Source organism: Cebus imitator, unplaced genomic scaffold (assembly GCF_001604975.1).
Source record: "Cebus imitator isolate Cc_AM_T3 unplaced genomic scaffold, Cebus_imitator-1.0 Scaffold19, whole genome shotgun sequence".
NCBI lineage: Eukaryota > Metazoa > Chordata > Mammalia > Primates > Cebidae > Cebus > Cebus imitator.
This window is the reverse complement of record NW_016107334.1, coordinates 7,644,289-7,659,767: the sequence shown is the minus strand read 5'-3', so window position 1 is coordinate 7,659,767 and position 15,479 is coordinate 7,644,289. Positions and strand designations below refer to the sequence as shown.

At 38.6% G+C, this 15,479-nt stretch overlaps 1 long non-coding RNA gene across 3 annotated transcripts in view; it reads left to right on the top strand.

The window, feature by feature from the left end:
* The first annotated feature begins 10,168 nt into the window (after positions 1-10,168).
* Positions 10,169-15,479, top strand: part of LOC108296003 — a 290,157-nt gene continuing 284,846 nt past the window's right edge. Inside the window, exon 1 of one of the 3 annotated variants that reach the window (XR_005198351.1) lies at positions 10,169-10,684. This is a non-coding gene — a long non-coding RNA (uncharacterized LOC108296003). The remainder of the gene's footprint in view (positions 10,685-15,479) is intronic. The other 2 variants (XR_005198352.1, XR_001821706.2) reach the window with 2 other exon arrangements.

Below are 15,479 nucleotides of genomic sequence, written 5' to 3'. Positions count from 1 at the left end.
TTCACAATGTGGCCTCTTCGGTGAGCAAAATCAATAATGTGTCTGTCTCCAAAGCTCTGGTTGTGATATTTTTAAAACTTATCATGACTTTCATAAAAACAGCAATAAATGTCCTGATAAATGTGCAAATCTAGATAACATAAGGATATTTTCTTAAACTGGCTGAGGGCAATCCCCAATTTGGCCATTTACCTCTGTGGATCAGATAAGCTATGACTTATATAAACTCTAAGATTTAGTTTGCCAAGAACAGCTTCAGCAGACTAGAAAGTTATGATCCACAATTAAAGTGAGAATTATAATTTGTTTAGTTATTTTTTCTCTTATGTGAATAAGTTCAGTCAACATAGCATCTCTGTCCTTTTGTAATTTTAGCATTGTGGATCATCTCATGATTGCTAAAGTCTTTGCAGGAACTTTCATATGGCTGTGTGGTGTATACTGAATGCATATTCAGAATAAAGTCAACAAAGGCAAGAAGAGGCAAGCTGGAGGGGTGCTGTGAAAAGGAGAGAAAGACAGGACCAATGACCTTATTTGAAGTCCTAGATTCAGATATCCCTAAAACCAATTTAGACCTTGGAATTCTAGTTATATGCACTAATACCAGTTATTGAGATATAGCTGACATTACAGTATAAGACACCCAGATAGTAAGGGCATGGTTTGATGCATTTTGGCAAATGTATACACTCTTGTAACCCACAACCTCTTTCAAAACATAAAATATTTCTATAATCTTGTAGAGTTCCTCCATGAACATCTTACAACAAACCCCCTGCTATGCCCCAGAAGCAACTATTTTTCTTATTTTTACGTCTATTGGTTAGTTTTGCTATTCCTCAACTTCAAATAATAGAATCATTGAATGGTTTTGCTTCTATTTTCTTTTGTGTCTATCTTCTTTGACTCAAGTTTTTTAGATTCATATATGTTTTTGCATATAGCAGTAGTTACTTTTATTGCTGAATTTTAACTTACATTATGGATATGCTACAATTTGCTTATCTGTTTACCTGTTGATTGACACTGAGCTATTTCAGAGTTTTGACGATTTATAAATGAAGTTGATGTGAACATTCTAATATCTTTGTACAAGACTTTTTGTGGACATACTATTTTTATTGGTGAGGACTGTAAATACCTAGTGGTATAATTTCTGTTTCATGGGGTAAGCATACAGATTTATTAGCAAGTGTCAGTTTTCAAATGAGTTGTACCTAATCTTATACTCCTCCAGCAACATATATGTGACAAAATTTGGTATTGTCAGTGATGTGGTTTGGCTGTGTCCCCACCCAAATCTCATCTTGAATTGTAGCTCCCATAATTCCCAAGAGTTGTGGAAGGGACCCAGTGGCATAATTTAATCATGGGCTAATTTCCCTCATACTGTTGTCATGGTAGTGAACAAGTCTCATGAGATCTGATAATTTTATAAGGGGTTTCTCCTTTTGCTTGGCTCTTGTTTCTGTCTTGGATGCTGCCATGTAAGACATGACTTTTGCTTTCTGCCATGATTGTGAGGGCTCCCCAGCCATGTGGAACTGTGAGGGTATTAAACCTCTTTTTATTTATAGATTACCTCATCTTGGATATGTCTTTATCAGTGGCATGAGAAGGACTAATACAGTCGGTTATGTAATTTTAGGTATTCTCTCTATAAAAGTTATTTGCCTATTTAAAAAATTAGGATTATTTGTATTTTTGTAATGTTTTATGAAATTCTTGTAAATGATAGATATAAACTCTTTGTCAGACTCATGAGTTACAAATATTTTCTTTCAGTTTGTGACCTCTCTGTTTATTTCCTTTATGATGGCTTTTGATGGTTGGAAGTTTTACATTTGATGAAGTCCAATAGTAGAAGACACTATTGGTGTCTAACTCAGGTCTTCTTTATTAATGGTTCTCCCATTCCTCAGGGAATGTTACTTTGTCTGTTAAAGGCTTATGGCAATAGCCTTCTAGGGAGAACTGACCTCAGTCAGTGGAAGCCATCTCACCTAGAAGCAGCTGGGAGTCCAGGTGCTCTTCTTGACCTAAACATGTCTTAAAGGTCCCACCTCTTGGTATAATCACAATGGCAATTAAATTTCAACATGAGTTTTGGAGGGGGCATTCAAACCACAGCAGACACCAAGTTAAATTTGAATTTCGTATCTACAATAATTTTTTAATAAATATAGTCCACAAAATATTTGGTACATACTTATACTAAAAATTATTAATGTATAAATGAATACGCCCTACTTTATGAATATTTAGTATTGCATCCAATACAAATGGGCCTCATGTATTGTATCTGAGAACCTATTTCCACCTGACTTACTGAATTCTGATGTTCTGCATCTTGTCGCTGCCTTTTGTCTGACCTTCTCCCATCTCATCTTTCCAACTACTTGCAAGATGAAGCTTTCCAAACCTCTTCACTCGGATGTCTTAGTTTTCCTCTCTGGGAAGCTGGAATGGACAATTCACACTCTTATCACAATCTTCGACTCTCTTGGCTGTCAGCTACCAAGCAACTTGATTATTTTTAAAACAGTGTTCCACTTCTGAGGTGCAAATTTGATGTTATTGACCTGTCAGAACAGACAGAGAGGTGTTGTGACTTCCTGACTCTCTTCAGCAGTGGGAGTAGGTTTAGGTCAATCAACTCATATCCTCACACCTGAAACTCTGTGACTAGGACTCCAGCTGCCACCTTTGACTACTAGACAGTGCAAAACTATCAGACTTTGGGGAAATTTAATCTGTGATCTTGACACCATAAGGATAAATTTGTGAGCCACTGGGAACACACCTCCCCTAACCTGCACACAGGCATTACGACCCTCAGCCATGGAGTGGGAGTACTGTGGAACTCTCCATATGGATTATGAAAAATGCAAAGTGAGGAGGGCAGGTGTGGAGGGAAGATCACAAGCCCATGGCTCGTTCTATGGTAACACTTTTTTTCTTTACTGGGAGACAAGGATTTTTAAAGTGCAGATGTTGCCTTAGCATGAAGCATTGCCTGACTCTCTAAGATGCAATGAACCGAATGCAGAATCACAAAGGTAAGAAGCTAAAGCTTCATTATGGATTCTTGGTGATAGAGGCAGATTTCTTACAAAGCCAACAAAATACAGGGCCCTTCTTTGATGGGTCCCTGTGATTCCTGGAGGTGCTTAGGGTTGAGCTCCTCCTGGTGAAGAGGAAGCCAACGTGCAGTAAGGAACCATTGTTGCATAGGCATTTCTAGTAAACCTTCCGAAGCTACCACACAAGAATGAACCTGGATTTCTAAGTCTCAAATAACTGGCTGTGATTCCTTTCTTTATTCTAAATAAACATTTCCATTCATAACTAATTTTGTGTTTATAATTAATTTGTTTTTCTTTCTTCAAGAAGGCCTCCCAAAAGGTGTGAGTTTTGGGCTCCACAAAGCCTTCTCATTGCTATGAGGGCAAAGACAGGGATGTGTGCAGATTGGAAATTCATGATACATGGACATGGTGGCCCCTCACTTGGCTCATCCATCTGTCTCACAACCTTCAGGCCAGTCCCCAGTAATCTACACAGGACAACAACTCTGAGATCAGGATTTAGTTATAATTTGCTTCTATAATCTCTCTGAAGAGAGCATTCTAAAAGTGCCTTTTCCTGCCCTGCTCTGATCATTCACACCCTTTCTCTTCCCAACACATTTTTAACCACTCTCCACGGCAGTGATTTAATTCGCATACATGTGAACCAAAATTACCTTGTTTCTGTAAAAGCGATGCAAATGTAAGGCTGCATAGACTTGATTTTGAATAAAAACACATGAAATAAAAATTTTGATCTACTCTCATTAATGCAATATTGCAAAGGCTAGTACATTCTGATTGTTTATTAACTAAAGAACAAAACAGCAACGATTGATGTACAAAAGTATGTAATGTCCCACTTTATGAATATTTAATATTGCATCTAATACAAACGGTTATGCGAAATGTAAACTTTAAAAATCTCTTGAAGAAGTAAATTGTTCTTATTCTAGAATGACACTGGGCAGAGTCTCTAAATTGAGCCCCCTTAGTTCTTTTAACAAATTATTTCAATTGATCATAAATTTATTTTTTGATAAATTTGTAAAACAGTCTTTATGAGTAAAGAGTAATATATTTAGCCTAAGAATGTTTGATTTATTATCACCAGAATTAGAGAAGCATACATTTCTTCTTGTTCTGGCTAGAACTATTAAACAATTACAGAAGTTTAGTAGCTTGGTTGTTTAAATTTTGCTAAAAGTTTTACTGTGATTCTGTTTGTTTCATACACATATCTGCAAATCATTCCACTATAATTATTTTAAACTATGCTTAGTACTTAGGAAACAAAGTAGAAAATATCTTGGTATATCATTAATTTTTTTCTTATAATTAATTTATATAAAATCTTTATGAAATGTAATTTTATATATACTTTTTCTTTTTTTCTATATATCATTTAATCTTTATAACAATCTTATGACACAAGCAGAGAACGTAATTTTTTCTTTATTTTAGAGGTCAAATATCTTAAAAGCAGACACAAAATTGGTACTTAGGTTTACGTGTATCTTGGAACTCTAACGAATTTTGTATGCCACCTCTTCCTTTATTTATCCTCCTCTTCATATGCCTGACCAATTGGTATGTACATGCTTACTATGTGCTCAAAATTAGAAATGTTATGTAGGCATTGACTTCAATGAGATTAAGGTTTAGTTAGCAGGAGATATATATATATATACACACACACATATAGATAGATATAGATATATAGATATATAGATATAGATATGCATCTATATGTGTGTGTACACACATTTAAATATATATGCCTATACAGACACTATTATAAATATGTACATAGACAGACGCTAATTATTTTAAAATCATACAAAATGGCATATCAACAGCTGTCTCAAGATGTGATTTGTATATTTGTTTTGAAAATTTATTTAGGGCCCTATTGTTTAAGAGCCAAATGAAAGCTTCTGATAAAAGGTGTTGCTGAAATTTAGAGGGAGAGGGACACTTGGGTTGGTCAAAGATAAAAACATAACCTTCCTGAATCCTCATGAATCTTCATGGATCTTGAAGGAGAGTAAGACCAGGATAGGCAGAGAGAAGCTGACAGGTCTTTAAGAGGAAGAAGTCTGGAGGCAAGAAAGAACAAGAGTACTTTGGGCACTGGTGAAGCTATTTGACTGCTCGAAGAAGAAGGATTTGGTAAAATAGTACATATTTACATGAAGAAATGGGCATGAATTGTGAAAGACCTCATATTCAACATGAACATCAATTTCTTAACTATTGATAATGCTCAGTATTCCACCATTGACTCTCTTTTATTGTCCACACAGATAGTTTTTAGAGGGTTATTGATCCCTTTGAGAATTTGTTTTACATAACAAATTCTGCCTTATTAATGTGTATATAAAAATGTGTGAGTTTACAAGAATGTTAAGGACCTTAAGTGCCCCTGAGCCCCATCTGAAGCCTTCTAGGGTTAGGAACTCTTCCTGTACACTCTAACTTGAACCTAAATCTCTTTCCTAAATTCCATATCTAGATACTCAGCTACCTGCATTTTGATGTCCCAAATGAAACTAATTATGTATCCTAAATAATCAATTTTTCTGATATTTCATGACAGGATAATTCAATACCCCTACCTAAAGTAAATAACAGAATGGCAGATCCTACACATGGCCAACCAAGCCAGAAATTCAGGAGACACTCTTGGCCCTACCTCCTCCTTTCTTGCCACTTCTAATTAATTTCTCAGACAATTCTTCTTTCCAGCCAATGAGCCCCTTCCCTATTTATGGGTTTTATTATTTCTCACCTGGTTTTCACAGCAGCCTTTTAACTATGGTCTCTGTCTCCAGTCTTGCTTTTCCCTTCCAATTTTTTTTTTTTTTGGGCTGAGTCTCACTCTGCCACCCAGGCTGGAGTGCAATGGTGCAATATTGGCTCACTGCAGCCTCTGCCTCCCAGGCACAAGAGATTCTTTTGTCTCAGTCTCCTGAGTAGTTGGGATTACAGGTGCCCACCGCCACGCCCAGCTAGAGATGGGGTTTCACCATGTTGGCCAGGCTGGTCTCGAACTCCTGACCTCAGGTGATCCACCCACCTTGGACTGCCAGAGTGGTGTGGGACTACAAGCATGAGCCACCGCACCCGGCTTCTTCCTTCCAGTTTGTTCTCCAAATTGGTAGAAGAGTAACTTTAGTAAAGCTAATGACAAATCTGATCACATCCTTCACCTGCTTAATATTCTTTAATGATTCCCCTAGTGTCTTAAATAATACCATTTATACTCTGATATCATATGGATATTTGTCCCTGTCCAAATCTCTTGTTGAAATGTCATCCCCAATGTTGGAGGTGGGGCCTGATGGGAGGTGTTGGGTCAGGAGGGCAGATCCTTCATGGGTTGGTACTGTCCTTGCCACAGTGAGTGATTTCACTTCACAGACGATCTGGTCATTTAAAGTGTGTGGCACCTCCCCCTCCCCTTGCTCTTGTTCTATGTGACATGCCTGTTCCTACTTCATTTTCTGCCATGAGCAAAAGCTTCCTGAGGCCTCCCTAGAAGCCCAACAGAAACTGGTGCCATGTTGCTTATACATCTTTCAGAAACATAAGCCAATTAAACCCCTTTTCTTTATAAATTACCTAGTCATGAGTATTTTATATAGCAAAGAAGAATGGCCTAATACATCCTCCTCAGTATGATGAGGTTCGGCTTCCATTTTCTTTGCTGGCCTCTTGCCTTTCACATGCTCACTCTTTGCTTTACATCTTTGCATTGCTATTTTTTTTCTCCTGTTGAAAATATGCTAAGATTGTCGACTTTTCCTGGACAATACCAATTCATCCTCAGAGATCCAGGCCCTGAATCATGCTCTTGGGCACCCTTTTCTCACCTCTTAAATCCCAGAGAGGTGCTGGTCCTCTGTACACCCATAGTGCTGTGGTCTTAAGTCTATTAGGACATTTTTTTCACATCAGAATTTCCTGTTTCCTGTCTGTCCCTTAAAACTTGGGATGGTTCATTAGTTTCCAGTGCAATGTTCTCGAATGAATATCAGAATGAATACATGCTGCAGGCCAGCAGTTTTCAAACTGTTCCCAGGTGCTCCAGAGAAGACTTCCATGATGGCACAAACATAAAATGTTTTCTTAGAAACAAAAGTTTAAACCAACCAAAGAAATTATTCATGTTTAACTGGCAATTTCCTATTTCTCAATTTTTATAATATAGTATTTGCCAAAAGTTACACCCTAAAAAATACTTTTGCAGGCATTTATGAAAAATTTTTGAATTAAGGATCAACAGAATAATACTGTTTCAATAACAATTACTTGGCAAAGTGAGCAATAGTTATTGGAAAACAGCAAAGAATTGATCTAGTGAGAAATATAGATTAACACATGATTCTTTTAAGTCCAATAAAATGTACATTTATCTTTTAAACATTTCTTTTGTTTCTAACAGGGGGATTTGCATTTTAATAACAAGCACCTTTGTTCAGCTCCCTAACTTGGGTCATATATGGTAAAGTTCAGCATTGTAGAAGTTGAAAATGCCACACATTCAGTATTTTCAAATCCTAGCAAAAAATAGAAAACCTCCACTGTGTATGCTCTAAAAATGTAATTTCTACTTTTAAAAACCTGAATACTCACTTGTGGTTTATTGTCCAAAAGTTTTTTTAAAAAGTAGAAAAGACTTTGCATTCTGAATAAAATGCCATTGACATTTCACATTCCTTACTTCTGAAGTATAAAAAAATAAAAAGTGAAATGGTCTGTCCCAAAAGAAAAGCTCTCTCTTGCACTTATGTTAAAAAATAAACAAAAATTCCCTATTGGATGATCATCTAAAAAGTCTATAGAAAACATATACTCTGACTTTTAAATGTCGACCAGCCTTGGAAATCTATATGACATAAACTTTTGCCAAAAAAATCAATCTTGAGTTATGATTTGATTAGCAGAAAATTGCTATCACATTTGTTTCTACATTTGTCTACCTCATGTCCTTTTCATTCATAGGCTGGCTGATTCAAACCTTCTTTAAAAACTCCCTGAGAAAGTCTGTGACATTAAAATGTCCTTTGATGCTCTTTCACTAAGCAGTGAATATTAACAGTTATGGTGACCCTGTTCCCTAATGTGTCTCAGCAGGATCAATAGCAGTTAAGTGCCACCGTTTTACAATTAAAAAGGGGATCATTTTAAATTTAAAAGCTCATAGCTAATTTTCTTCTTGGCACTTAATGGCATAATTCATTTTTGAAAAACCTCATTGGGAGAACATAGACTTTTTTTTTTTTTTTTTTTTGGTGGCAGCACAGGAAGAGGCTGGTTTCGCACTCCTTGTTGCCTCTGCAGTGATTTGTAGTGTTCCTTCATTAAGCTGTCAGCAGGGCATCCGTAAAATTTTCTCAGAAATAAGGACCCGGATGGAGAGCATGAGCAACCATGGCGATTCTCTGTAAAACTGTTGAGCAGCCAGTTTTCTTGGAACTTTCTTTCTGAATGCTGCTGTTTTCAGCCAATCTTACCTTTTTATTTACAATTTTTTCCCCTCATTTTCACTATTCTTTTTGGTGACTGCCTCCTGTTCCCTATTAGGAACCTAGGCACATGACAGGTGGTTCAGAGCAGTGCATACATATTTCCAACATGTAATTGGCTAACATTATGCTGGAAATGTCATTCTGATCCTACCTCATTGACATTGCAGTCTCAGCTCCTTTCTACACAACGATGGCTTTCCTTTTTCCCAATTACAACAGTAACAGACACATCGAGTTACACATACATGATATCCCTGGGGATAAGCACTCATATAGATCCACTTTGGGGAAGTCTTGTGTCTGCTTATGGAATGTACATTATCTTGAAGCAAATGAGAGAGATACTGTCGTCTATATTTGTTGCTGGAACTTAGAAGAATATATTAATGCACTTAGTCCTTTGTTTTAGGTATTTTTTAATATCTATTTTAAAAGCCAAAGATATTTACTTTTCTCCTAAATACTACTACTACTCCTATGAATTAAAAAATGAAACAGTTGGATATTGACTGTATGCAAGGCACTGTGCTCAGAGATTTATACATCTTTGTCTATGCTTCTAACCTTACAAAACGGACATACTGTTCATAATCTACAGATGAAGACAATCTCAGAGAGGTTAGGTTAGCAGCTTAAAGTCACACAGCTTACAAGTATTGCAAATGAGACAGAGTCTTGAATGGCCTTGCTTCTTAACCCCTCATCTTTTAACCACAATGTCTATCACTTTCAATGAAACTGCTTTAGGTTTACCTGTATATCCTTAGAATTACATTCAAATCTAAACTCCTCAGTATTCATAGATTTTTCAAGAACCTTTTCAGGATACTAGTAGTTAGAAAATTAGGACCATTCAAAATAGATTGTATTATTTATTCTTCATGTAAAATTTAATCTATTTTTACATTGTTTTTGACTTTTGTTAGTTTATCACAGTACGTCTATCACAGACCATGAGCTGTTACTCATTAAAGACTAGATGAAGTATTCCATCTTATTCAGTTTTGTGTGTGTGTGAATCTGATAACTACCTCTGTAAATATAAATTTTTGGCTGAATGCTAGTTTTCCAGTAAGTAACCTTGAATAAAGAGGGGCATATGCCTATTATATGGCATATATAATAGAGTTTGGAATAAATGGAATATTAGAGCATCCCAGAGATTTGAATTAATTTCTATTATAGAATTTTATCTTTATAGCCCACGAAAATTTTCATAAAGTCCCCCTCCTCACTATTAATATTTTGTAAATAATATTTTGTAACAATATTATTTTAAGAAATATTATTTTTACAAAATAGTAATAATTGTGGGAAGGGGACATTTATGAAAATTACCATGTCTTATAGAAAACAGAACTGAATGTAATTTTTAAAAATTGCTGTATACAAAACTCATTTTCCCCTTTTCTTCTTTTACTGTCCTTTTCCCTTTCCCTCTTTTCCTCTCTCTTTCTTCCTTTTTAAATATTTTTCAAACACATTAAAATCCAATATAGCTTTTGTATTCATTTTTCTTGTTTATTCCAGGCATTGCTGTGTAAGCGGCAAAAGTGACCCCTGCCCCAGCCCTGCAAGGGTAAGATACAGGCTCGTCATCTGTGCACGCGTCCATCTGAGTGGGACGTGAGTCCTGGCAGCTGCCGCCACCGCGCCGGTCCCTCCTGTAATCCAAGCCTGGTGTCCGAGGACGCGAGGCAAGCGCCGCGGCTCGGGTTGCCCTAAACGCGCTGGTCTATCATGCCACCGTCCAACACAATTAGCCGCTGACACCAGGTGCTGCCTGGCTCTCGCCACGTTGCACTTCTCGCGTTTCTCGTAACGGTGTTTGTCAAGTGCGCCCCCTTTTCAATGAGCCGCGCTGCGCCCTCCACTTCCGCATCCAACTGCGCAGGTGCCGGGGCCTCGGCGCCGCGTCTGGCAAACCCGCTCTGCTAAGCGCGGCGTCTGGCCCAGTGGGGGCGAAACGGGAAGGCCTGTCACAAAGCAAAGCGTTTTCCACGTGCTGCGGCTGAAGCCACTCCCCTTTTGTGCATGCTTCCAGAAGAGACGAAGGAAAGCGTCTACACATAAGCTCAGGTAACATCACCGCTGCGTGTGTCTCTTTGCTACTGTTGCGTGCTGGGCATGGAAGGATTTTGGAGGGTCGTAGTCCCCGCGTTTCACACTCTGACCCTCTCTGAAGTGGCTGCAGGTAGCCCGGCTGCTTTGTACATTCAAGGCCCTGCTCCTCCTCATCCCCGCAATAAACAATACCTGCTTCATTTTTTTCCCAGTGGTAGTTATCCTTTTATATTTACGTAAAGGGGCTGCCCTACGAGAGAGCATAAATGCCGACGACCATAGGGGTTAGTTACTCTGTGCCTGGCTGTGTTGCATTAGCTGCTAATTACTCTGAGGTCTCCCCAGTGCCTCTGGTCTTCTCCGCTAAAGCACACTGTGTCATTTAAATTTACTTTGTGTCATAGTACCCTGGTGTTGTGACACAGCCAAGTGTATTTTGACGTGTATGGTTTGTTTTCCCCCAATGGTGCTGCAGAAAGTTGCAACAGGTGTGGCCCGACCCCCTAGACAAGAGGCGTGGATTCAGGTTCTACCAGTTTTACTCCTGATGAAGTTGGGCAAATCAGTTGGCTCTGGAGTCATTAGTAGCCCCTTCCTCATTGGCCATTGCAAGCTAAACGTTCTTTCATTCTTTCTGTTCTGGTGAGCCGTAACTTGTGTTTATGAAATGCTAGGCGGGTGATTTACATTTATTTCTATAGTACCCGTGAACTGGATGTTATTATTCTCATTTCACCACAAGGAAAATGGTACTCAGCTTTATGAAGCAAATTCACTCAAGACAATCTTCTTAGAGAGTGGGTGCAAGGCCTGAATGTGAATCCTGGCCTGTCTCTTAAGTACTAGTGTGCACTCCTACATCACAGGATTAGGGGATGTATTGGAAAATCAAAAGAGTTAAATTGTTGTAGGGTTGTTTGAGGTGTGTTTATATTTATTATGCAGATGTATCTTCATTGATATAATTTTTACTTACTTTTTGAGATGGAGTCTCACTCTCATCCAAGCTGGAGTGCAGTGGTATGATCTCAACTCATTGCAACTTTCACCTCCTGGGTTCAAGTAATTATCTTGCCTCAGCCTTTCCAGTAGCTGGGACTACAAGCATGCACCACTAATTTTTTTTTTTTTTTTTTTTTTTTTTGAGATGGAGTTTCGCTCTTGTTGCCCAGCGTGGAGTGCAGTGGTACGATCTCAGCTCACCCTAACCTTTGCCTCCTGGGTTCGAGTCATTCTCCTACCTCAGCCTCCCAAGTAGCTGGGATTACAGGAATGTTCCACCATGCCTGGCTAATTTTGTACAGGATTTCTTCATGTTGGTCAAGCTGGTCTCAAACTTCCGACCTCAGGTGATCTGCCCGCCTCGGCCACCCAAAATGTTGGGATTACAGGTGCGAGCCACTGCTCCCGGCCTGCTTTTTTTATTTTTAGTAGAGATGGGGTTTTGCCGTGTTGGCCAGGCTGATCTTGAACTCCTGACCTCAAGTGAATCCACCTGCCTCTGCCTCCCAAAATGCTGGGACTACAGGCATGACCCACCGGGCCTGGACAATTTTTAATTATTTTATTTTTAAAAAATAGGAACAGGGTCTTGCTAGATTGACCAAGCTGGTCCCTAATTCCTGGCCTCAAGTGGTCCTCCTGCCTCTGCTTTCCAAAGTGCTGGGATTATAGGCATTAGCCACATACCCAGCCTGATATAATTTTTGATTAACTGATCTTCACAAACACCATACACAGTGGGTCAGACCTGTTGCTCATATAACATTGTAGGTCATTCCACAGGTTCAAGGTGAACAGGCAATCTGGACCAGAAACTCCCACAGGCCCTTTGTTCAACAAAGCACGCATTACCTCTAGCACATTTTAAAATTTATTATTCTACCAACTCAATCACTAAAAATCAGTGTTCTGAACTAGCTCTTTATTTTATTGGATACTTTTGAGTGCTATACAACTATATGACACATTCTCAGAAATGGTGGTTCAAGAGTAGCAAGACATGAGTGCAGTACCTTTTCTGTTATGTCAGTTCAGGGGTGTAACTTGTATTAAAAAAACAGAGCTAGTCTCTGCTACTCCAAGCGGGGAATCACACTCAAAAGGCATTTGACAGTAAACAGAGCAAAATTTCAGGCTAATGCTAAGACTCTCTGAAGTTAATGTGGTTCAATAAAAGGGATTAGCCTTTTTCATAGTTAACCCAGTAGTTCTGGGATGAAGCTGCCATATCATGAGCAAACACAGGGGCAGAGACTTGTAGTAAATGGCATGATTTGAAAACCAGCTTCACTCTTCACTAGCTCAAGGGAACAGCCAACTGGTAAAATAGGGACCTAATAGCCTCTGGTACAGAATAGGAACTGAAGGCAACTCTTCCTCTTCCTCTGCTTCCTTCTTTTTCTCTTCATTGTCTTCTTTCCTTGCTTGTCCTATATCTTAGATTTTACCACTGCCTTCCAAAGACAATGGAACCTCTTTGACTTCTCCCTTTCTTACACCGCCGGCATTTCACCTGAACAACCTCCTGTCTCTTCAGCATTTTCAGTGTTTCTCACAGCCCTGTGGCCCTTCCCATGGCCTGCATCATTCTCTCTTCCTGTGTCTTCTTCCCACCTTCCAGCCACCTGTCTTAACGCTGGCAAACTTTCTGAAATTCAGGCAAAGCCATGTCATTCCATTTTATTTCTTCAATACTGACTTCTTCAAATCTGCAAAAAGTAAAGAAGCCTAGTTTGTGTGTGTGTGTGTGTGTGTGTGTTTGCTAATTTTTACTGAAGTATATTTGACCATGGGATAACTATTAACATTTTTATGGGGCACTAAAATTACAAGGACTGCAATTTGAGAATCAAAATGCTACATAGTAGCCTCCCCGACTTATCTGCAAAGGATAACATCAAGCCCTACATATAGTGTTTTTTCCTATGTATACATACCTATCTGTGATACATTTAATTTACAAATTAGACACAGCAAAAGATTAATGAGAACACTAGTAACAAAGTAGCACAATTATAACAATATGCTGTAATACAAGTTATGAATGTGGTCTCTTTTTCTCTCTCTCAAAACATCTTATTGTGTTGTACTCATTATTCTTCTTGTGATGATATGAGAAGACAAAATGCCGAGTAATGACTTGAAATGAGGTGAATGACAAGCACTGGGATACAGTGTTTAACACTTACGAATTATTTCAAGAATTTTTTATTTAATATTTTCAGACCACTATTGACCTCGGATAACTGAAACCGCGGAAAGAGAAACTGTAGATAAAGAAGAACTACAATATTAAGCCTTTTGTATGGCTTCATAGAAGCACTTCTTACTCTTCTGTTATTACTTGGTTGATGACAGTAAAGAGAAACATTGTCAGTAGGTTCATTTTTAGGCTAACCTTTAATGAGCATTTACTCTATGCCAGCTACTGTGTTAGGCATTTTACATGCACCATCTTGTGTTAATCTTTCTCAACCCGTGTTTGGAAACAGCTATTAATATTATTTTCCAGAGTGAAAAAGAGGCTAGATACACTTCTAAGCACTTCGGTAGGATAGTAGAGTTAGGATGTAAATGGAAATGGGATAGATGCCATTTTCATGTAGGAAGACCCATTTTGGTGTTTTGTTTGGACATGAGGAGTATTTTTAAAGTTTGGCACACATCAGGACATTTGCAATCCAAATTCTTCTAAGGTGCGCTTCCCTTGCTGTAGTTAGGGAAGGGCCTCTGACACATCTGAAATACAGGGAAGACATAAAGGCGAAACTTTTGAAAAGACTGCATTGGTTCTCCCAACTCTGTCTTGTTTCAGATCTGCTTGTGGCTCCAGTCATGTTGTAAATGAAATCAATTATTGCCCCTGCTGTGTGATTTTCATCCAAGAGCTAAAATTTTTACCCCTTTTTTTTGGTTACCAAGGAGTTTCTAGTTTAAAATGATTTATCTCCTTTGGTTTAATAGCAGGAGATTGGGATTGCAATCCTGAGTTTGGTTCAGAAATAAAGTGAAACCACACATTGTCTGCAGGTTGAGGGGAGAAGCCAGATACTCATGCTAAAGTGTAAGGAGAATTTGCAGGGAATCACAACACCTATGAAGATCCTGCTGCCTGGTTTCTTGGCTGTCCTGTGATAACAGTGCACACTGCAGCCTCAAAACTGAATGGAGGGCCTCCTTTGCAGGACATGGGACTGCTCATTGTCAAGAGAACAGTTGAGTTTCTATCTGATCAATCCAAAAGTGGGTAGTTGTGTGACCTCGAGCAAGCCATGTCATTCTTCTGGATTTGGGTTTTTTAAATCCACACAGCAAACCCATCCCAGCAACCCTGGCATCGTGCTCATTCTCAAATCCTGTCAGAGTCCTCGTGTCTCTGCTTCCAAGGCTCCATCGGTCTATCATGTCCCTCTTACCTCAGATATGCACAGCCTCACTTATTTATTCCAAAGCATGGATCATTGTTTAGCCTATTTTACTTTTTTACAACTTTATTTTTTGGAGCTGTTTTACATTTAGGAAAGATTGCACAAAAAATAGAGTTCCCCTATAACCCTTCCTCCCCATTCCTGCTCCCTCAGTTTCCCCTATTGTTATCATCTTGCAATAGTGTGGTACATTTGTCAGAATTAATGAGTTGATATTGATACATCATGGTCTACTGAATCCCATAGTTTACATTAGGGTTCACTCTTTGAGTTGTTCATTCTATGGATTTTAACAAATATACAGTGATATGTATCTTCTATTACAGTATCATATAGAATAATCCCTTTGCCCTAACTCCCCCCCCCACCAACACACACAC